Source organism: Alosa pseudoharengus, unplaced genomic scaffold, assembly GCF_046254945.1.
Source record: "Alosa pseudoharengus isolate Yale_2024_CS ecotype anadromous, Long Island Sound unplaced genomic scaffold, YU_APseudo_1.1 YU_APseudo_1.1_scf_3, whole genome shotgun sequence".
Classification (NCBI taxonomy): domain Eukaryota; kingdom Metazoa; phylum Chordata; class Actinopteri; order Clupeiformes; family Clupeidae; genus Alosa; species Alosa pseudoharengus.
Window position 1 is genome coordinate 19,703,889 of NW_027468718.1, and position 23,486 is coordinate 19,727,374.

The following is a 23,486-nucleotide window of genomic DNA, read 5'->3' on the forward strand; positions in this document are numbered from 1 at the left end:
CCTGTGATTGAGTATGTATAGTAAGGTGCTCAATGGCAGTGCAAACAGGTAAGGCAGTGCAAGGACAAGGTCAAAAGACCATATAAGACAAAGACATATAAGACATGGTAATATTACAAAATATTTGTGAGAAATGGGTTAATGTAGAGCTGACGTCTCAGAAGCGGCTCTTGAATGATGATGTTGCAGCTTTCCTTGGCGGCTTTGGGACAGGGGCAATGTTAGGCATTATGTTAGTTCTCATTATGTTCCATGATGGCGAGGTAGGCCCTCTCCCTCATTCCCTCGTAGGAGAAGGCCTGGCGTTTAGGGAGGTACTTCAAGAGAGCTCTGTGAAAGATCTCCAGTGGCCCTGTGTGAAAAAGAGAATATATAGTACTAATTAAATATGTTCAATAGGATATGTTCAAAACATCTGGGTAAAAAGGGTGTCAGTTCTTACCAGTATGTTTGAAGAGGGCCATCTTCTGAAGATCTTTCAAAAGCCTTTTATCAAAGACGACAAAGTCCTGATATGCCACTGAGTCCTTCTTCAGCCACATCCTCTTCTTCTGCTCCTCAGCTGTTAGAGGAGCATGGTCACAGTGATGCCGCTTTCCATCCGTGTCAGTCCATCGGTGTTCATTGACCACATGGTATGGAATGCACTTCCACCTGTTTTCTAGTGCCTTTCATCTGTTCATCAAGAGGTGGGTAGGCTAAACTGCAGTAAGGAAAAGCGCTACTGGATGTTTTTTTGTTTTTTTTTTAATACATTTTAAGACATTCAGAATATATGATAATGGTGAAGATTACTGTTTACTAGTGGTATGGCTACTAGTAGTAGATAGTTCCATGAGTGTATACACTCTATTAGGAAGTGCATTAAATGTGTTGAGTGGTGGATAAACTCTATCAAGAGGTGGATAAACTATTTCTGAAATTCAGTGGTGGGTAAACTGCGTTTACTTGCGATTAGCTAGGGTGACCAGACGTCCTCTTTTGCCCGGACTTGTCCTCTTTTTGAAACCTAAAAATGTGTCCGGGCGGAATTTCAAAGTCGTCCGGGATTTTGTTTATTCTAGCCTCAAACATGTTTACAGCGAATTTGCATTGCTCTCTCTTTCATTCATGTTTCATTCATAGATAGCCTATATATCTACCGGTATGTCTTTCATTCACATATTAGTCACGCCCTCCCCCTACAGTTCGCTTTGCATTGAGTGGAAAGTGTAGGGTGTTGAGCCCAGGGGGTCAGGATTTGAAGGGTTAGCTTCAGCCACTTAGCATGGCATTTGGCCGCCGACATTTTTGAAAACATGGCGTTACATGGTTGCAACTTCCGGCACCAGTTTTTACATGCTGATTGGTAGATGACAGCTCATGCACGAGTTTAGTGTTGGGCACGAGCGTCCTCGCGCGTCCATGTTGGTTTGCATTTCTGGAAGACGACAAATAAAACAACTAACTACTTGGATTAAGCTACTGATACTTGACTTAATGCCTACATGGTTTAGGCTGTATTACCGGACTTTGTGTAAATAAAAGAAAAATGTTAATGTTGTCATATTAGGCTATATTTGCCGTATATGCGGGGTGCCAAGTAATTACCTTAAAGTAACTGACTATGACCATACACTTTGGCAGATGCATAGCAATGACCTATATCCAATTATTAGCCTACTCATTGCGTTGTGTATGAAGACTTTTTTAAAACGCACAGGCTGTAGTTCTGTAGAACGCAACGTCTGGATCATATAACCTGTCTCGCCAAGTGATTTAAAACTAAACAAATGTCAATGACTTATTTCGTTTGCTTTCTTGCAACATTGACATGATTAGGCTATGCATTTGATTTAAATGTTCAGGCTGCCCGTCGAGGCAAAAGCCAAATGTCCAACAACAGTTGCAGACTCTATGCCTGCTCGAACCACAATACCCGAGGGATGTGCGCTTCTATCGAAGTTTAACTTGCGTTGGCTTCATTTCGTCTGCCTGCAAATGTAGCCTAGGCTTAACAAGCTGCAAATTCACACTGGATGCAGCAAAAATCCCAGCTATCCACACGTTTCATACATACCATGTCTACTTAATTAATAGTCATTTTCGTTGGATAGCCTATTGCGTAATAGTCCTACAACCTGTCCAAATATAGTATTTAGGGATCATTATTTGTGAAGCCTAAAGTGACACAATATTGATTCGCATCGTTTATTATCACATATGAACATCACATTAAATAACCTAGGACTTCAGAGACAGGGCAAACTTTACCACCATTCCCAAAATGTTATCCCAACCAATTAAATGAATTTGCGCTTATAACGAGGTGAAGCGCGTTCCCGAACAACTTCTTTTCCTCTGAGGGAATGTCCAATCCGTTGTACCTTACGTTGTCTCCGTCTGTAACGTGGAATCTAATAGGCTAATTCTAGCTGGTGCCGGAAACGAACACCCATGAAACGCCATTTTCGTAAAGATGGCTGCGGTCAATTTCATGCTTTTTTGGCTGAAGTAGCTAGCCTAGCATGGGCCATTGAAATGAATGGGGGCGGGACTTAGTCACTCTCTCCAGTTATATACAATACCTCCATGGTTGAGCCTGACCTTAGCTACCGTCATTGGTCGATAGTAATCTCAAACATTTAATTGGTCAGTCAGTCACCTCAATAGCGCAAACTTCCTTGTTTAGTGTAAGTTCACTGACGAATTAAAACGTAAATTTCCATGTTTTTGTCTCGGTCGATATCAACATGAAGCTAAGCAGGCACTTACATGTCGGTTGCAAATAAAGGTGCCAACGACCGACCTACAGGTAGGCTACACAATATTCAGCAAAGCATCGAAACGGCAGCGAGGGGTGAGAGCTCATTAGCTAAAGTGACAGAGTTTTTCGACCTTAACATTACGTCTCCAAAAACATTTTGATGGCACATCAACTCATAACCATAGACTGTAAAAAATATAACATGACGAACACTTCTGCCATTGTCTGAGCGGCCTTCTCTGGACGATTGCCGACCTAGCAACTTTCTAGCTTTGGGTAGGAAACTGCACTTTGGTTATCCCTTTAAACTGCCTTTAAGGGATAGCCTGCACACTGACAACAGCAGATGTCAATAATCCTCTATCTAGGCTACTGTAGCCTATATGCAGGTGAATTAAATATGTGGGCATAACATAGGGGATAGATGAAGGCCTATTTCTTTACAAAAAAAATATCTAATAATAATGGATTGAAAAGAGGTAGGCCTAATAATAGACCAGACATGATTGAATAGATATAAGAAAATGGACAACATATTTACATCAGTCCCCATCAACACAACTGTTTTCACAGGTCAGGATTATTAAGCTCTAAAACAGATTGTTCAAAATTATAGAGCTAGGCTACTGTAAAAGATTCAGTTTGTATTTTCAGAAACACCTTGGATCAAATTTAGAGATATGCAACATTAAAGATGGGTTGCCATCCAAATATTGAAAACTTTCAAGTGTTCAAAATAGTCTTTGAGGCAGTGTTTTTCTGTTAGCGTTGGGCCGGCCAATCAAGCTCATTATCATACATAGTCACCATGTCTGTTGACACCCCCCCCCCCCCCCCCCCCCCCACACACACACACACACACACTGAAGTGTCCTCTTTTTCACAAACCCAAATCTGGTCACCCTAGATTAGCCTCCACTGCAGCCATGATTAGAGATAATATTATGTAGGCTACTTACAAACTGCTTGGACAGAGGGAGGAATCTTGACTGGTGTTGATAACATTGGTGCTGGCGCTATATAGGATTCACCCTCTTTTGATGATGAGGACAACAACGCTGCAATCGACGTCGTTTTAGTCTGAAATGTCATACGTTCAATAATGTTAAAAACATTTGAATAACGTCACACTAACACAGTAAAACATGGTGGATTTACATCACTAATAGCAAACTTATGCAGCTAACACACAGTGGACACGATATTCATAAGTGTCTAACGTTACATTGCCAGATATCCCAACCTTGGCAACTAGCCATTTAGTAGGCTATAGGCCTGAATAATATGCACATCAATTGACACTTGTTAAACTCACCTCAACATGTCTTTTGCAATCATTTGTGTCATTTGTCTTTTGCAATCATATGTGCTAAAGTCACTGTTACAAACAGTGCACTGTGCAAGACTAGGCCTATTATTATTTTTTAGTCTTATGAGACAAGGGTAGCCTACACTTTGAAATGGGTCTTACATTTTCCTTTTTTTTAGGCACTGACTGCCTGCTATGACGCTCCTGTTCCTATACACTGAACAAAGCCCGCCTACACTGAAAAACTGATTGGTTGATTTAGCGAAACAGGCCATTCAGGATGCGCTCAGGCACACACGCACCACCCCTCTCTCTCTCTCTCCCGTCATGTGCGCGCTACACTCACATGCACACGTAGTCTCGTGATCGCTCGCTCTAGATTCCGGGAGATTTTATCTAATTTGCGGGCGTCAGGGAGCCGCTATCAATATGCGGGAGACTCCCGGAACTTCCGGGAGACTTGGGATGTCTGCATTGCTAACTTTGCTTCCTCGTTACTGACGAGTGGAGTTAGCGAGGCAGACACATTAGAACAGCAAGCGACCAAAACATACAAGATATTTACTTTGTAAACAGCCAAATCATATGCAAGGCTGCCAACTCTCACGCATTGGCCGTGAGACACACACATTTGATTAGTTTCACACGCTCACACGCCACACCCCCGATTTCTCACGCTGAAGTGTCAACCCGGTCGGTCAAATGCCTGAAAGATGAGTTTATCCAATAGATCTACCTGTTGAGCCACTCGTAATCGACTAGTTGCTTCCAGAGACAGTGAGGGGGTTCAAGAGCACCCCCTGTCTGTGGAATTTTCTAGAATTTCTCTCATTTGCGATGCTAGGCCTACTTCACAAAGCCATCCCAGGCGCATTTCCCCAGCTTCAGGTATGCTTTGAGTATTTATTATTGAGTATTTTTCACGCTGAAGTGTCAACCTGGTAGGTCAAATACCTGGCAGATGAGGTTCAACTAAACTAAACATATACAGATATCACACGTGTGAACATGTGAACCAGCGGAATCTAAGCCTTCCAATGATATTAGCGCCAGGTTGCTGTGATAAATGGTTCGCGAGAAAATTAACATTGAACTTACAGTATATGCAATTTAATCATAATTATTTGCATTTTGCACACACTGCACACCCATTACTCTTGGTTAAATATCTCACTAACCCTTCACACAACACAAGGCAAACCCAATGTCACAAATAAACAGCAAACAGTAGCCTACCGAATACGAGGATATAAAGCCTATGTGCAATAAGTGGTTCCTAATCCGGTTTTGAAATTGCAACACATTTCTACATAGGCTAGTCTTATTGGGGCAAAATTATAATGTATTCTAAAGTAAATTATTTGTCAGTAGGTTACATACATTTTTGCAAATTGCTCAGCCATAGATTAGCCTATCCCACTATCATGGTTCTTATTGCCAGGTTCCAGACAATCCTACTTACACAGATAAATGAATATATTTCTATTGGCATGCTTCCTAGTAACATTAATGCAAAAATATGACGAAAATCAAATAATGAGACACAAATATTTTTCTCTTGATATAAAGCCTGACATAATGCACATGCACACATTCAAATCATAGTTCCCAGATATGGGTACGTCCTGAAAAAGGAAGATCATGTAGGCTATAGGCTAGATGGCCATTACGATGACCAATATCTAGCTGAATAACACAGGTGACCACTTCTGCATAATTTCATGGAGTGCTGAAATGTACACACATTTTTGACCATTTCGGAACTGTGAAATGTAGCATAATATGTTTTGTGGCTGTGAACTTATTGCAATATCACCATAACTATTCCACCTGTGTGTGCATGGTTATATGAAGTGCAAAATAGTTTAGGCTACAGCACAAATATTTCCATAAAAATAAGCAAGTCTGACCTCTGAATTTATTTTGAAATTTTCACAATTGAAATTGAAACATTTCTTAAATTCTTACAAAACACCCTTAGGACGACAAAGCATCAGATGAACGCAGGTTCAGGCCGAGGTCCTAGTAGTAGGCCACTGATGTAGTTTTTTTTTTTTTTTTTTTGCTGTACGTTATAATCCTGCTGAATATGTAGCCTATGCAGCCTATGCAGCAACATTTTGGTTGGCCCCACCAAATCTCACTCCAAGGTTTTTTAAAAAGTTGGCAGCCCTGCATATGAGATGTGCTGCTTTTCAGCAGACGACTATATCAGTGTGTTCTCAGTCGAGAAGTAGAGTCGAGTCAGAAAGAACCTTACCTCCAGGCAAATGCGTTTAGCGCAGCTAGCACTGCTAGTTCCAGAAGTTCCTGGCTGTTCGTCGACATCATCTGGCAAGGTAAATATCGACGGAATTGCGGTTTTCACAAGCGCGGGTCTCTTCACTCCTAAGGGGTTGGGTTCGAAGTCTTCTGCCTTGAAATGTAGACTGCACACCGTCAGATGTTTTAGTGCTTCAATGGCTGTGTCCTCTCCGAACTTCGGGTTATTGATAGCCCGTAGCCACTTTTTGCACAACTCCAACTCTTTGGGTAATCTATGAAAATTTACTCTGTGTATTTTCCTTGTGCTGGCTGAACATCCCGGTACCATGCAAGTGCACACCATTTTGAAACACAAACCAGGAGTAATTCACTAATGAGTTTGCAATTTAACTCTTCACTAGAAATTGTGTGAAATGATTTCCAGGTAGCGTAGAGTTGAGCTCAACGCTCTAGCCTTGGTTGACAGATTATGGGCGGAGTTCAACAATTGAGTTCGACAGTGGGAGTGGCCTGCTGAGCTGACCATTGCAATGCACTATGGGGATTGTTGTCTGCAATCCACAAGCACTAAAAAGTCATTTTCTGCCTTTTTCACGGTTAAGAAGGCACCAAATTAGAAATGTATGCTACTATTCTACTACATATATGACCCACTTTCAATACATATTCATGTCTCCACTGGTGGAATGTCCCTTTAAGTTGTGAGGATCTTGCACAAAAAGTCATTCCACACTGGGCACATTAATGCGGGTTTTGCCAGTATGTGTAAGCATGTGGCATTTAAGATATCTGGATAACTTAAACACTTTTCCACACTGGGTACATGTTTCAGACTTCTGTTCAGTGTGCAATAGCATGTGTGTTTTAAGAGTTGAAATGTGTAAAAAACATTTTTCACATTCGACACATTTATGAGGCTTATCGCAAGTGTGTGTAAGCATGTGGCGTTCAAGTTCTGAGGATGTTGAAAACGCTTTTCCACACTGGAAACATTTATGAGGCTTCTCTCCAGTATGTTTAAGCATGTGGCGTTTAAGTTGTAACGATATTGAAAAGGCTTCTCCACACTGGGCACATTTATGAGGCTTCTCTTTAGTGTGTATTGCCAGATGTCTTTTAAGATCTGAAAGTACTGAGAAACCTTTTCCACACTCAACACATTTATGAGGCTTCTCTCCAGTATGTGTAAGCATGTGGCGTTTAAGTTGTAAGGATATTGAAAAGGCTTTTCCACACTGGGTACATTTATGAGGCTTCTCTCCAGTGTGCAAAAGCATGTGAAGTTTAAGTTGTGAGGATCTTGAAAAGGCTTTTCCACACTGGGCACATTTATGAGGTTTCTGTAGAGTATGTGTATACATGTGGGTTTTAAGAGTTGAAAGAAGTGAGAAACTTCTCCCACACTGAGCACATTTATGAGGCTTATCTCCAGTGTGTGTTAGCATGTGAGTTTTAAGAGTTGAAAGAAGTGAGAAACCTTTTCCACACTGGGCACATTTATGAGGCTTCTCTCCAGTGTGTGTACACATGTGACGTTTAAGTTGTGAAGGTCTTTTAAATGCTTTTCCACACTGGGCACATTTATGAGGCTTCTCTCCAGTGTGTATTAGCATGTGCTGTTTAAGTTCTGACGATCTTGTCAATTCTTTTCCACACTGGGCACATTTATGAGGTTTCTGTAGAGTATGTGTTAGCATATGGGATTTAAGATTTGAAACTTGTGAAAAACTTCTCCCACACTGGGCACATTTATGAGGCTTCTCTCCAGTGTGTGTACACATGTGACGTTTTAGTTTTGAAGGTATTTTAAATGCTTTTCCACACTGGGCACATTTATGAGGCTTCTCTCCAGTGTGTATTAGCATGTGGGTTTTAAGAGTTGAAAGAAGTGAGAAACTTCTCCCACACTGGGCACATTTATGAGGCTTATCTCCAGTGCGTGTTAGCATGTGGGTTTTAAGAGTTGAAAGAAGTGAGAAACCTTTTCCACACTGGACACATTTATGAGGCTTCTCTCCAGTGTGTGTACACATGTGACGTTTAAGTTGTGAAGGTCTTTTAAATGCTTTTCCACACTGGGCACATTTATGAGGCTTCTCTCCAGTGTGTATTAGCATGTGCTGTTTAAGATTTGACATGCGAGTAAAACCTTTTCCGGTACATTGATGAGACTTTTTGGCTGTCGCCTGCTTAATGTTAAGAGTGTGTGTCTGCTGGTGTTTCTCGAAATCTCTCTGAGCCGTGAAACTCTTGCTGCAGACAGTGCAGTAGTATGGTCCTTCATTCAGTTGCAGCTTGATTTGATCATTCTGTCCATGGAACTGGTGTTGTATTATGTGTGGGTGTTCTGATGCACCTGGAAGAGTTACCATAGAGACTTAGAATGAGAGAATTATATATGGGTGTTCTGATACATCTGGAAGAGTTTCCGCATGCATTTAGAATGATAGACAGATGTTCTACTGTAGGCCTATATCCAGTAATTTACTACCCCCCATGCAGAGTTTACGTTAGCCAGCTACAACTTAATTTCACATGTTGTTGCCTGGCAGAAAAAATATATAAACAGACAGAATGTTTGTTGGAAAATATGCTAAATCAATTATTTAATTAATTAATAACATATAAAGCTAAACAGTTAGTCTCTCCACAGCTGATTCCAGAAGTAAGAATTCAATAGAATTTCTCTATTGACAACTGGAGTATAAGCCATAAAATTATAACCTTCCATGGTAGACTTAAAACCAGCTATTACATGTCTAAACAATTGTACATGCTCATATAGACGCCAAAAGGTCATGGGGTATCTATCTTGTTTTGAGAAAAATGTTTTTGTTCGCGAGGGATATTGCACCCCTCCCCTAAATGGCGATCACGAACAATGAGGTGACAACGACCTCAGTCAACAGCCATCAGACACACAGATCCCAGATGCACCCCTCCCCCTCCCCTCACACCCCCCATCATCACAGCAGATCAAGTAAGAGCTCAACTAAAGAAACTTCACACCAATAAGGCAGCGGGGCCTGACAGACTGTGTCCAAGGCTACTCAAGGCCTGTGCTGCTGAACTGGGGGAGCCACTGAAGCACATCTTCAATTTGAGTCTACGCCTTGGACAAGTTCTAACACTGTGGAAGACATCATGTCTCACCCCTGTCCCTAAGAAGCTACACCCTAGTAAGCTTAATGACTACAGACCTGTCGCTCTAACATCACCTGTGATGAAGACAATGGAGCGACTGGTCTTAGGTATGCTCAGAACCCAGGTACGCCATGCACTTGACCCGTTACAGTTTGCATACCAGGAGAAAGTGGGCGTGGACAATGCCATCACTTATCACTCATCACTCAGATTCCAAAAATAATTACGTGGAAATGCATGGATTCCAGTTGCTGCTACTGGAAGCAACTGAATCCATGCATTTCCACTGAATTATTTTTTGGAATCTGATCCCTTATCATACCTGTTCGTTCATACTCGTCGCTCGACTTATCGTGACTAAATTCAAGATGGCGTTGAACGGTAAAATTCCTTAAGGTACTGTCTGTATAAATCTTCTTGTAAATAAACTACCAGTGCTTTTTCAAAGTTCTCAATGTCTCGTTTTAAATGTTAAGGCCCTCGGAAGTCTACCAATGAAGTATGGAGCTACTTTGAGCCTCGTAAATGGTGTAAAACAGTGATTTATTTGCATGGCTAGGCCGATGCCCGAGGCACCCCCAACGAAAAACTGTTGGTAGCATTGGCTAGCTAGTGACAGATTTCTGAGTGCAGGGGACAAGCCGAGATGAGCTATGCGACATACGTTCACACTCGGTATCATGTTTCAACACACTTTAGGTCAAAATCACACCGGAATTCTCCACCTATTCTATTCGCCTTTTGAACTTGAATATGCTCCCAGCCCCCTCTTCATCCATCTCCTGGGACTAAACCCCCCCCCTTACACTCCTGTCTGTCCTGTTCTTTCTTTTGTCCTGTCTTATATGCTGTGTTATGTCTTATATGTCACTATGCCTGCATACAGAAAATTGCCCCTTGGGGATAAATAAAGTTTTTTGAATTTAATTGAATTGAATTGCGCAAAATGCCCCCACCCCCCTAATTAACTACATAAATACTTTCGTCACTTTGCTTCCTCGAAAATTTTCCCAACACCTCGCTGATTAACGCATGATATTCTGAAAGGACTTACTTTCCACCAGATAATCGTTCTCCTGCTCATCATCTTCTTTCTTCACTTCAATCTCCACGGCTGTCTGTAGTGTTTCACTGTAGGTAGGCCCGCTGTATGACTCTGCGACGTCTGTTTGAATGTCCGTTTCAGTTTTACAGTGAAGCTCTGCAACGGGCTTATCTTCCTCATCATGAAATGAAATCACATGATCATATTCCTCCTCTTTTACATTTTCTGCTTTCACCACCACCCTCAGGTTTCACGTAAACGCTCCTGTTAGGCTTCAGCGGCAGTCCAAGATCCATGTTCCCAGCAGACCAAAGATGACCCCATCGGAGGTTATCTACAGGTTAGAGTAAGAAAAAAACAGATTGCCTTTTTTAAATACTAAAAAACAACATTAGTTGTTACATGAATAATTGAGCTCTGAATATAGGCTACATGAGTTAACTTTTCTGTCTAGCCTAGACTCAAGAAGTCGCTAAATATAGATAGTGTTAGTGAGACTTTTCAGGTTGCTTGCCTCAAGCAAGTTGGCTGCTCCTCACTCTGAGGTCTTTTAATATGGTGTTTGTTTAGATATGATCGGATCTAGATCTGATCTGACTCGCTTTAACGTGTTAGAACTCCCATCCAGTGAAGACTGAAGTAGACTGAGGAAAATGTCCCTGCTACAAGAAGTGTTGCCAGATTTGATTGAGTGATTTCCACCCAATCACGTTCGAAATCCCGCCCTATTTAGCAAAAAACGCCCAACGATTCGTCACAGAAAAATAATTAATCTTTGAATAAACATGTAATCCATTGTTTTTTTAATAATACAAATTCTGTACCTTTCTAGTGGGTACGGTTTTGAACCAGGATGTAAAGATACATTTTTGTCATTAAGGGGTAGAGAGATGTTCTTCTAGAGGTACAAGAAGGTACAAAGATGTACCAATGATAAAGGTGCAGCCTCGTACCCCAGGGTACTGCTGGGGCGACAAAGCAACAGTACCTTTTTAGGATCAATCAGAATCAGCTTTATTGGCCAGGTATGCGTTAACAACAAGGAACCTTTCAAGGAACCAAGAAACCAAGGAAATCCGGTACCTTTATTTCTCTGTGTGTAATAAGAGCCTCCGCTGAGAACAAGAATAGGAATAGGGGGTGATATACCATTGCTGAGTCAATTAGGTGTTGCTGCAGTGTTTGTGTCAAGTGTCTTGTATATTCATATATGTATATGTGTATATGGTTTTATTTGTATACATTGATGTTTATGCCAATGCTCTCACTTAGAGGTAATAATTCAATCATGAGGTGGTGGGGTTCTGTATAGGCTGTGTGTTTGGACTTTTATGGGATTCTTGATGAGTCTCTTTATGGTGGCTTGGAGGAGAGACTCTGATCTGATTGACTGATGGCAATTGACTTTTAATGAACTAATTGATGCCAGAGGAAACACAGGATGGGGATCGGGTGTTCCTCTTTATAAAAAGGACGGCCGACAGATGGACGGGGGAGTGGGGGAAGACACGAGAGTTCCAGAGGAGGGAGAAGTCACGATACGGAAGGAGCCGGGGGCAGCAATGGAGCGACCGACGCCGGAGAGTGACCGATCATACAACGCAAGCTAAGTGTTTGATTAAGGAACGTCTGAACTGTCTATCCCGCTGCATGTTGATACTATAGCCGCTCCTGGAGTGGCAGATCGTGCCCTGATTTTCGTGTGTTGACAGGAGGCGCAACGCGACTGGGACACTGGCGTCTGACAAGGATCACAACCAGGAAGTGGAGTATGAAGACTTACGAGGGATGATCTGTCTTGCTACGCTCTCAATTCGTCTTGAGAAGGGAAGTTATGCTTCCAATCTGTTAGATGGTGGAACTGCCGTGCCACCATCTAAATGATTTGCTGTAGCTATGCACTGAGTTGTTCTGTTGTGATTCCCCTGTAGCTGGAGGCGGAGCTTCGAGCCACTACGCTGCTGCAATTGCAAAGGCACGTTCGCGGTGTTCTGGACTGCGCGACTCTACCTACGCAAGAACGTGACGTCACTGATCTGCATCCCACGAACTGCGGACACTAATAGGCCATTTGAGAGTGGGTTGGTGCCATCTTCTTGTGCTTTGTGTCTGGACTTTTTATTTACTGGTCGGCAGTGGTCGCCGACCAGTACGGACTCATTTTATCTTGTGCAGGACTGTTATAGGAGTTGGGCTGGGGACATCAGGAGTGGTCTGTTGCCACCTGCAGACCTTTGGTTAATGGCCTTCCCTGCCCCCCTCTGGTGTGGAATGAAATCACTGTGATGTTGTTGGCTTGATGAATTGCTGTGGATTTTATGTGCTTTAACCTGTGATGTGCCAATGAATGCTGTGTCGATAGTCACCTAACTTTGCTGTGGGTCTGCATGAATTTATATTTATACCTGGGGTGGGTTTTGGTTCTCTAGCCTATGTTGTTAATTGGAGGAGTGACTGCCCTGGTGGTGCCCTGTTATATCTGCCTACTTTCCAACAGTCCTGTTATCTATTTTTTGTTTGTCTAAATAAACTTCTGTGGTAAATTAGTAAATATTGTGTGTTGCCTGTGTATTGGTGGATTTGGTTGTATTGTGCAGGGGAGTAGCCCTCGGCGCGGCATTTGCACAAGTGGTTACGCTTCGCTGATGTAGGCTACCTTTTTATTATTGAATTTGTGATGAAGAAGAACTGTGTTATTTATTACCATCGAGCACATTTGCACTCTCTGTGTGTACGTTTTTGCTAATTTATATAACCAATTTGTTCCTAAGGTCCGGCCTGATTGCATGCATTGTCATGTTTAAATTCATGTAACTTTTTTTTTTTACTCAGCACATAGCACTTTACATCAACCAGAATTCTGGAGTTTAGAATTCTCCCCCCCTAAATGTAGACCGGTGTTTTTCTTTGTTCAGTGGCCAGGTTCAAATAAAGTAACCTGCAGGGGGCCCCAGCCGTGGCGCAACTGGCTGGGGCACCTGCATCGTACGCCGGCGACCCGGGTTCGATTCCCGCCCCGTGGTTCCTTCCGGATCCCACCCCGACTCTCTCTCCAACTCGCTTCCTGTCATTCTCAACTGTCCAATTAGCATGGGTTTTCCCATGCTGCCTTACGCGCGCGATTTTATTCACGCTGCTAGGCAGCCTGGATTCTATGGACTTCGTTTTCACCTCAACGAAGGAACCAGTTGCCATGGCTGAAAATTGGAGCTGATATCTTTGAGCTTCATGGACAGTCATACCTTGTGATGGTGGATTATTTGTCGAAATACCCAGAGGTGCTCCACCTACCTGACAAAACTGCCTACACAGTCATACGCAAAATGAAAGCAGTCTTCGCCAGACACGGAATTCCGAAAGAGCTGGTAAGCGACCATGTTCCATTTGCGAGCTGTGAGATGCAAGAGTTTGCAGTTTCATGGGGCATAAAGCTTGTCCACTCTAGTCCTGGATATCCACAATCAAATGGCCTCGCAGATAGGATGGTGAAGACGGTAAAGCACACACTTAAGAAGGCAACACAGTCGGGTACAGACCCACACTTAGCTCTCCTAGAAACACCCCAGTGACTGGCACAGAGTTTTCACCAGCACAAGTTCTGATGGGAAGAGTACTACGAAGCACCTTGCCGAGCTCTACAGCTGTGCTACAACCGGCTATCCCAGATGGATTTCACTCCAGGCTAAAACATCTACAAGCCAGACAAGAGCACTACTATAACTACAACTCAGAGTTCGCTCCTGGTACCACCGTTCACATGGCAACACGGCGTGGATGGGAACCAGCTACAGTCTTAAGCAAAAGAGTAGAACCACGTGCATATGATGCACAAACTCCCAGTGGTGTCACTTTCAGGAGAAACAGACGTCATCTGAGGAGAATCCACCCCAGTCTGCGGAGAGAAGATAATGCTGAGCTGCTGGAGGAACCAGTCAATTCACAAAAAGAGGATTCCGGGTCACAGGCCATGCAAGACCAGGGCACACCCGCCTGTGAAGACAACAGTCCTACTCCAGCTACTCCCATCTGCAGCACCAGAAGTGGGAGACACGTAAAGCTTCCTACAAAGTTCAGAGACTTCGAGTTAAGCTAATGCTGAAGTTTAGCCCACTGATGTCAAGTTCAGGCTCTGTGTGTATATGTGGGGGAGTTTTCTGAGTTGTATTTGACTTTGTTTTGATATTCAACAGAAGCTGTGGAGAAGGTGAGATTGAAATGATGTAATTCGTTTAAAAGGATATGTTTTGAGCAATGTAAGGAGATCATTTAACTGTCTATAACAGATGTCATTTCAGGTTCAGTTATTAAGTCAAAGATGACTCATGCTTAAAAAGGGAGGATGTAGTATATTGTAGGAATGATCTGTAGATCGTGTATCGATTAGTTGGCACCTAGAGGCTGTATCAGGGATTGATATGTAAGGCTGAGTTCTGGTGTCAGTGCACGAGCTCGGGAGACAATAAAAGTCACTTAGACAGTGTTCACCATACGTTGGACTCCAAGGGTTTTATTCTTAACATAAGAACACAACACGTTTCATCTGCGTAACTCTCGCCAAAATGCATCATATGGTGTTTTGTGAATGTACCCAAGTAAAACTTTCATATAAATGCACAAGTACGTCCAAAGCGCCACTTTTAAGCGTGTATGCGTTGTCGTTTTCGGGTGAAATGACCTTTTGAATGGGAATCATATGCCACTACTTTTTTGATACAATCGCGTCAAAATCGCTATTTTTCAAACACTGAGAAGGCTTGTCACAACATGAAACTTTGATCGAAGTATCATCAGTGTCTCTACACATGAACTCGAGCATTGAAAACATTGTTGGTGTACACAGAGTTTACTAAAAGAAAGGTTTTCAACAAACAACTCGCTTGTTTTTCCTGCTCGCTGCCATCTTGCCATCTTGCAAGGAGTGAGTTGTCCAAAATCATTCTTTTTAGTAAACTATGTGTACACGAACAATGTTCTCAATACTCAAGTTCATGTGTTCATGGTTAAAATGGATAATAATTTAACTTCAAGACTACTTTTAGTTAGCCATGTAACCCTTCTTGGTTTTAAACAAAGACACCATCCCCTCCCCCAATGGAATGCTAATGTGCTGGTTAGTTACACAGGACAAAGGATATTACCTTGATATAATGTATCCATGTGTCATGAAATGTAAATGTATTCATGTTTGGTATCATTCTGATAGTCTCAGTACAAGGATTGTAATGATTTGATTGTGAGAATGTTTGGAACATTCTATAACTGATATTTCTGATATATATGATATCTCTCCTCATGCTATTCAGATAGGTGTGAAGTGGGTGTGAGTAGGTGTGTCTGATGCCAACTGGAGAACCAATCATGTGGGCTTGTTTTTGGCGCCATTTTCTTCTTTGTTTAAAGCATTTCAAAGTAACTAAACTGCAAGGTTTGTCAGATTTTGGATTTTTAGACTTGGACTCATAAGATGTAGAACTGAAGAGAGGAGAGGTTGGCTACAGGCCAACCTAGGCCTTTCAGGCCTGGGCTAGGCCTACATAGACCATAGACCTTTTTTTTGTACTCTCTCCGCTTGTAACAGAATAAACCTGATTCCTGAGTTTTTCCTGAAGTTCGCCAGTCTAAGATTAATATTAAGTAATTATTCACCACAATTACTTTCAGTCTCGGGTACGTTCATAAGTGACAAAATTAAGGTATGACTAAAGTTTAGCTGACGATATAACATCCTACTCGACTGTGACTTCGTTTGTGACACTCCTGTTAATAGGCTAAACTAGAAAGAGCTAAAATAACTCACACCAACCTTATTTGCGCCTTTTATTCACATTTGCATTTCATAAGTATAAGCCCTTTTCAGTCCTTACGTTGATGTATTCCAAGCGGTCAGCTGCTTCGGGGGCGGGGACGTAGTAATTGAAACACCATGTAACGTAATAACTCTCAGGGACGCCCTCTGTTCGCTGGTTGGTTCGGCTGCCCAACTGCCGAAGTAAACGAGGGCGAATCAACCTATTCCAGACGGAGAACTGTAGGGTAAAGAAATCGAGCGGAAGTACGTAGGCAGGCAGAGGCCAGGCTAGCAATGTAGGCCTAGATTTATTAACGCACCCCTGATGATCTACATCTCCATTTAAACCAAATATTTTACAGTGCACTTTGAGAGATGTATCCAGGGCAGGGCTGTAGGTAGGCTACACATATTTGTTGCACGTGCTACAAAAATCATTCTGTGCGATGGATGATTTACCAACGTAACACCGGTCGGATACAGTTTTGCCTATGGCTATACACAGTGTTGGGAGTAACGAGTTACAAGTAGCCTAATGTAATTACTGTAATATATTGCTTTTGGGTCATTCCATGTGAAAAGAGCCAATATTGGGGTATCATGTACATGGTACTTCTCAGATTTTGCTGAAAAGCTGTGAAAATATGCCTTTTTTATTACTTTATTGTAGTACTTTTCTTAGTGTCAAGTTCAGTAAACATTACCTTCTTTACAATACTACATTTTTCCCCCATTCAAGAGAGACACCAGGGGGAACACATTACATGACAGGAACAAACAAATGGGGTACATACATATACAGTACATACAAGGATACAAGGATACAAGGAAGTTTATTGTCACATGCATATAGTTACTGGAAGTAAGAAATGCAGTGAAATTAAGTATGGTGTCAGCCTATTTGTGCATTTATGGGGGGGTAAAAAGTGCAGTAGAAGAGGGGTTTAATAGATTAAGTGGCAAGGGCTGCATAAGAAAGGTGGGGGAGGATTGCGATTGGGGGGGGGGGGGGCACCAACAAGGAGCACCCAAGAGCAACAGGGGCAAGGAAAAACTCCCATACTCACTTACATATACAAACATACACACACATATACATATATATACCCATACATATATACATATATACACATACATACATACATGCATGTATAAGAGACACAGAAAACGACAAGTAAGACAGCAACATAACAAAAAACAAGAAAACACAAAAAAAGAAGGTGGGGGGGGGCAGCTCCACTATGTGTGCGTGCGTGCGTGCGTGTATCCATCTACAGTATGCACCTATTAGAAAGTTTGGTTATTCTCCTAACTATATGCTCTGGATACAATGTATTCCATTTTTCTATTTGATTTCTAACTGTTAGAGTGAGTTTTTCTATTTCCAATGTTTGTTCTATTGTCTTGTACCATGCTTGATAATCTGGGGGTTTGGCTTGTTTCCAAAATCTGGTCACTTGCTTCAGTGCCGTTAAACTTAACATTTTAAATATGTATCTGTCCTTAGCATTGTTCTTAAGGTTTGTATTAAAGCCCAAAATACTTCCAGGTGTGAGTGGTGCTGTAATTTCCAGTATGTATTTAATATCACTCATTACCTTTTGCCAGAACACCTGAATTACTGAGCAAGTGAAAAATATGTGCGTCTGATTTGCTTTTTTCTCACCACATCCTCTCCAGCAGCTTGTTCCCTCTATTGCTGTGTTTGTTTTACATCTATCTGGAGTAATAAAATATCTTTGGCTTATTTTCCAGGCATATTCCTTCCAGTGTTTAGATTGCGTTATTTTAAAGTTTTCTTTTAAAGCAACACCAAAGAACTTTCCCTCTGTCGCACGCACGCTATTTGTTTATCCAGCAACGGCTTTGCAAATAACGATGTCCACAGACAAGGTAGAATATTTTGCATGACTTATAAAAGTACGATGTATTGCGACATGAGATGCAAGTCAAATTTGTAGTTTCTTATGTCTCATTCCATCGAACTACAGATCCGCTACCCGATCTGACAAACCTACATAGTGCTGTTATAGCCGATAGAGGGTCGCGAAGCGAATGCAGAATTGCCGTTCACCCTGTTACGAGTTGATGAACCACTGAAACGATTTTGGAAACATTATTTTAAAGTACAAAAAACTCTTTGGTGTTGCTTTAAGGATTCTCCCCATTCTTCATCTGAAATCTCTATACACAACTCTTTCCCCCATTGTGTTTTTATCTTATTTTCCATAGGTGTTGCTTTTTGCAGATTTGCATTCTAAAATCTTGTCTGTTCTATGTGGTTGAAAGTCTAAGTCATAAACCATTTCTCTAAGTAGGATACACTCCCTCTGCACTTTCAATCTTTTACACATTTGCTTTTATTAAAGGAAAATTCCGGTTTTTAGCACTTTAAGGCCCTTTTCTGGTTTGTTTTGGATGATTTGGAGTGGTGGACACCGACATTTTGACGATTGGTCCTGTCTCGACTTTTCTGACTCGTTTTGAATCGCCTTTGACTGCTCAGGGTGGCTGCCAACAGGCATACTGTAGTAGGCTACTCAAACATGTCCTAACCAAACCCTTAACGTTAAATAGCAAACAAAAGTGGGGAAAGAGGATCACCTTGTCTGGTGCCTCTGGATACTAAATGTTATCGATAGCGTACCATTTGCTTTTACTTTGGAAACAGGTTTACTATACAGAGCTTGTATCCATTGACAGAATCTCTCATTTAAGCTCCTCATTGTCTCAAACATAAAGGTCCAATTTACTAAGTCAGAAGTTTTTTCTGCATCCAAAGTCAATAAAAGGAGGTCTGTTTTTTCTAATTGTGCGTGATTTATTACATTTAGAGTTCGCCTAAAGTTATCGGACAATATTCTTCCTGGTATAAATCCACACTGGTCCGCTGTTATTATATCTGTAATGGTGTCTTTTAATCTATTGGACAGGATTGAAGAAATTATCTTATGATCAGTATTAAGTAGTGATATAGGTCTGTAGGATGCACATTCTGAGGCATCTTTTCCTTCTATATGTATAAGTGTCAATGATGCCCATGTTTGTGCCCATGTTCCCGTGTCTAATGCGTAATTATATGCTTTCACTAATAAGGGGCTAATTTGATCTTTAAAAACTTTATAAAATTCATTTGTAAATCCATCATTCCCTGGGGATTTTCCTAGTTTTAGGGCTTGTATTTGTTTATTTACCTCTTGTATTGTAACTAATTTTGTCAGATTCACATTATTTTCTTGTGCTACTTTGGGTAGCTCAAGTTTTCTCAAATAGGCCTGCATAGCTCTTTTATCCTCACTTGCCTCTGGCCTGTATAAGTTTTCATAATAACAAGCAAATTCTTCTACAATCTTATCATTATCGGTTATTATTTTTGATTGGTGGGTCCTTAACTTTGCAATGTGTGAGTTCTTCATTTGTTTTTTGAGTTTATAAGCTAATATTTTTAAGGACTTTGGTCCACAATCATAGCCTTCTTGTTGTGTGAATCACATTAGTTTTTCTATTTCTGTTGTACGTAGCTTCTCTAGTTGTGCCCGTTTTGCCTTTAGCTTTAGTTTATCTGTATCACTATTTGTTATACTGTGTCTATTTTCCGTATCCTTTATTTCTTCAATTAACTGTTTCTCTTGTGCCCGCCTTTCCTTTATCTTAGCTGAAGAATATGAAATGATGCATTCTCTCATTACTGCTTTAGCTACTTCCCATATTATAACTGGGTTTATATCACCTGTGTTGTTTATTTTTATATACTCTAATATAAGGTGTCCTAGAAAGAGTCAGCCTTGGACTGTGTACATCAGTCAATAATGCTCCTTAGTGCCATCTAGTGGTAGAATAATTCAGAGCTGTTGAGAAAGCAGTCATTGGGGAGGCATTGCAGAACAATGTATAGGGATTTATTGCTATTGTGTGGTTTTGCTGTTATGGTGAGTTGAGCAACTAAAGAGTTGACAATGACAATTCATTAATATCACATTGAATAAATCTATCTTTTGTTTCAGATGAGAAGGGGAGGTGTCCATTGTATTGTTACGGAGAAATCAAGCTATACCAATGCAATTGATTAGCTTCTTTAACTTTTTTCCCATTCACATGATCCCTGCTCTACAAAGGCTTCTAGTGTAAGTGATGTTAACCATGTATATTAATAGTATACTATACTTGAATGTGTGAATTCAAAGACACAACTCCTAGAAGGTCCAGGGTCATATGGTGCATCAAAGAAATTGGAACTATGAAATGACACTTTGGGACAAACATTGTTTTTAATTATCATACCAAAATATTCATCCTAGTTGATCCAATGTCAAAACATTTCAACTGAAACTGAATATGCAATTTTAACTTTGGTCCAGTATACTGTACATTTACACATGGGTGCATTGATATCTGTGATGGGGATAAACAAACAAACTTAGAACAATACTGTAAATATGTAAGCTGACGTGTGAACAGCATTATGAGAGTCGTGCAATTACAGATTTTCTTCATAAATGCATTTTGAATGCAGTTTCAGAAAATGCATAAAGCCACCTTCTCAGCAAAGAAAAAATAAACCGAGAAAAGGTAATGTGAAATAAATATGTAACACAAAGTAAAGTACATAAATATCATGATGTACATTGCTGATACATTCAAAGAAAACATTTCCCAAAATGTTTGACTTGATTTAAATACTCACAACTCACAAAATCACTATCGTGGCCTTTAAACACAATATGTGCATCTTTTGAAAAGGCCTATAGAAGTTTTGGCTTCTATACATCTCGTATGTGAAAATCTATAATCTATAGGTTCACTTGATTACAGTCAAAAGGATGTGAGATGCATTGGAATGTCTGTTCAGCCATGTGTGTACAGTAAGTGAATAGAGGTGGTAATTATACTAGCATGTATTACAGTAATGTCCACAGAGTGCAATGTGTCTATAAAGTTGCAAACCCCTGTTCTACTCCAAAAGGAGGCGATGATGGTTCAGCAAATATTGACAGTTCATCAAGTGACAAAAAAGAGAATAAAGTCAAGCTGCACAGTCCTGTATGTACAATGTGTGGTACATTATCAGCATTTTGGTAAACATTCTTGACCTGAAAATGGTGAAACACAGACAAAACTTGAATACTGACAACTTATTCTAAACCTTTCAATAAATATTTCATAAGTATGAGCTTCATTGTTTTTATCAGCAGGTGATTTAACATCAGAAAAAAGCACCTGAAAAAAAAAAATCAAACTTCCCTCATGTGGTCATCAGAGGTATCAATAACACTCGATCATTAAAAATAATACACAATATCATGCATATCTTCAGAAAGGCCAGGGCCCATATTCACAAAGCATTTCATCTTACCACTAGGAGTACTCCTAAATCGCACTAAAAAGATTTTAGCTAGGAGTTTTCTCTTAAAAGTTATTCACAAAGCCTTTCAGACCTACTCTTAGTAAGGAAAAAGGCCAACTCCTAAACTAAGAGTGAGTCTTCGTTGCTATGGTTGACGTCATTACTTATGCACAAGCTTGATTGAAGTGACCACCTTGTTTGGCTGATGATTATAACGTGGGAATGATGCCAAAAACCTCCCCTACGATGATGAGTGACAGGTGACAGGTTTGTGCTGGTGAGAATGTGTGCGCTACACAAGTACCGCGAGGGACAGAAGATGATGAATAAATAGCCTAAATGAATAAAGAGTAAGACAAAGCAAATAGCCTAGTAGCCTAATGAAACATAGGCCTACGGATTGATGCAGTATCTTTGCAACATGTTTTAAATTAATCTGCATGCAGACACGTAGGCCTATACATTCGCAAAGAGGAGAAACAATTTAATTTGATTTAGGCTACAATGAGACATTACATCTATGCAACGTGCAATTATAGTTTTGGTTGTTGGTATTGCATCCCTTAATTAGGCTACAATGCAATTCATTTCAAAACATGAACATGCGACGTGAAATGCCACTAAAAGCAGCTTAGGATTGTTTGTGAATAGGTCTTAGTGAGTTAGGAGTCCTCTCGACTTCATTTAAGCTGTCCCAGACTTAGGTGCTACTTTTAGGTCTAAAATGCTTCGTGAATTACTTTTAGTGAAAAAAATTAGGAGTCCTAAAGTTAGGAGTGACACGCCCATTATTTTTAGGAGTTGCTCCTAAATTCGCCAGTTAGGAGCTACTTTTAGCCTTTTATCTTACCACTAGGAGTACTCCTAAATCGCACTAAAAGATTTTAGCTAGGAGTTTTCTCTTAAAAGTTATTCACAAAGCCTTTCAGATCTATTCTTAGTAAGGAAAAATGACAACTCCTAAACTGAGTCTTCGTTGCTATGGATGCTGCATTACTCATGCACGAGCTTGACTGAAGTGACCACCTTGATTGGCTGATGATTGTAACGCGGGAATGATTCCAAACACCTCCCTTAATGAGTGACAGGTGACAGGTCTGAGAATGCGTGCGCTACACAAGTAGTGCGAAGGACGGAAGATGATGAATAACTGAATAAAAAGGCCTAGCCTAAATGGATAAAGAGTAAGGCAAAACAAATAGCCTAGTAGCCTAATAAAACATAGGCCTACAGATTGATGCAGTAGGCTAGGTTATCTTTGCAACATTATTAAATTAATCTGTCACCATATGCCTACGTTTGCAAAGAGGAGAACATTTTAATTTGATTCACAATGAAACGTTACATTTAATTTACATGTTGACAATGAGTAGTTTTGGTTGTTGTTGGTGGCGTTATAGCATCCCTTTTATGCCTACAATGCAAAATTGTTACCTCGCGATTGGAAGCTCCTGTTGCGCATACCCATTTCAAAACATCGCAACGTGAAATGCCACAAAAAGCTGTTTGTGAATAGGTCTTAGTGAGTTAGGAGTCCTTTCGACTTCTTTTAGGCTGTCCCAGACTTAGGTGCTACTTTTAGGTCTAAAATGCTTTGTGAATTACTTTTAGTGAAAAAAATTAGGAGTCCTAAAGTTAGGAGTGACACGCCCATTATTTTTAGGAGTTGCTCCTAAATTCGCCACTTAGGAGCTACTTTTAGCCTTAAAATTCTTTGTGAATACGGCCCCTGAACAGGTTGTAGTGGTTGATGGCCCAACAAGCGCCATCTACTGGCTGTACAGTAGAAAAAGTAACAGCAGATTTTGTTGGTTAGAGAGGCGAAACAGACACTCTTTCTATCTC

At 40.8% G+C, this 23,486-nt stretch overlaps 1 pseudogene; it reads right to left on the reverse strand.

The window, feature by feature from the left end:
* Positions 1 to 233: 233 nt before the first annotated feature.
* Positions 234 to 8,458, reverse strand: LOC143099872 (uncharacterized; annotated as a pseudogene).
* Between the last annotated feature and the right edge of the window lie 15,028 nt (positions 8,459 to 23,486).